Genomic DNA, 238 nt, shown 5'->3' with positions numbered 1-238 from the left:
TTCCCCCTCCCCTGCCGGCTCCTCCTTGGGACACTTGGATGAGTCTTTCTTTCCCTCCTTCCCACGCTGAGGTGAGGCGGCACGCAAGCCCGGGGCGCCTGTTTTTCTCTTCGCGTGGAGAGAACTCGACGGGTAGGAACCCTCGGTCGCAGGGAGGGAGAGCGCGGCGTGGTGCGGAGGCAGAGAAAGCTCGCCTGGGCCGAGCCTTTGCGGGGATTGGGAAGGGACGCGGGGGAGC

The 238-nt window shown here is 66.4% G+C and overlaps 1 protein-coding gene across 1 annotated transcript in view; it reads right to left on the bottom strand.

The window, feature by feature from the left end:
* The window catches only part of FBXO36 (F-box protein 36), a 64369-nt gene that overhangs the window by 63638 nt on the left and 493 nt on the right, over window positions 1–238 (bottom strand). The gene's annotated exons all lie outside the window — the stretch shown is intronic.

This window comes from Myotis davidii, unplaced genomic scaffold (genome assembly GCF_000327345.1).
Source record: "Myotis davidii unplaced genomic scaffold, ASM32734v1 scaffold370, whole genome shotgun sequence".
In the NCBI taxonomy this organism is placed as follows: Eukaryota; Metazoa; Chordata; class Mammalia; order Chiroptera; family Vespertilionidae; genus Myotis; species Myotis davidii.
Note: the sequence above shows the minus strand (reverse complement) of the source record. Positions and strands in the feature narration are given on the sequence as shown.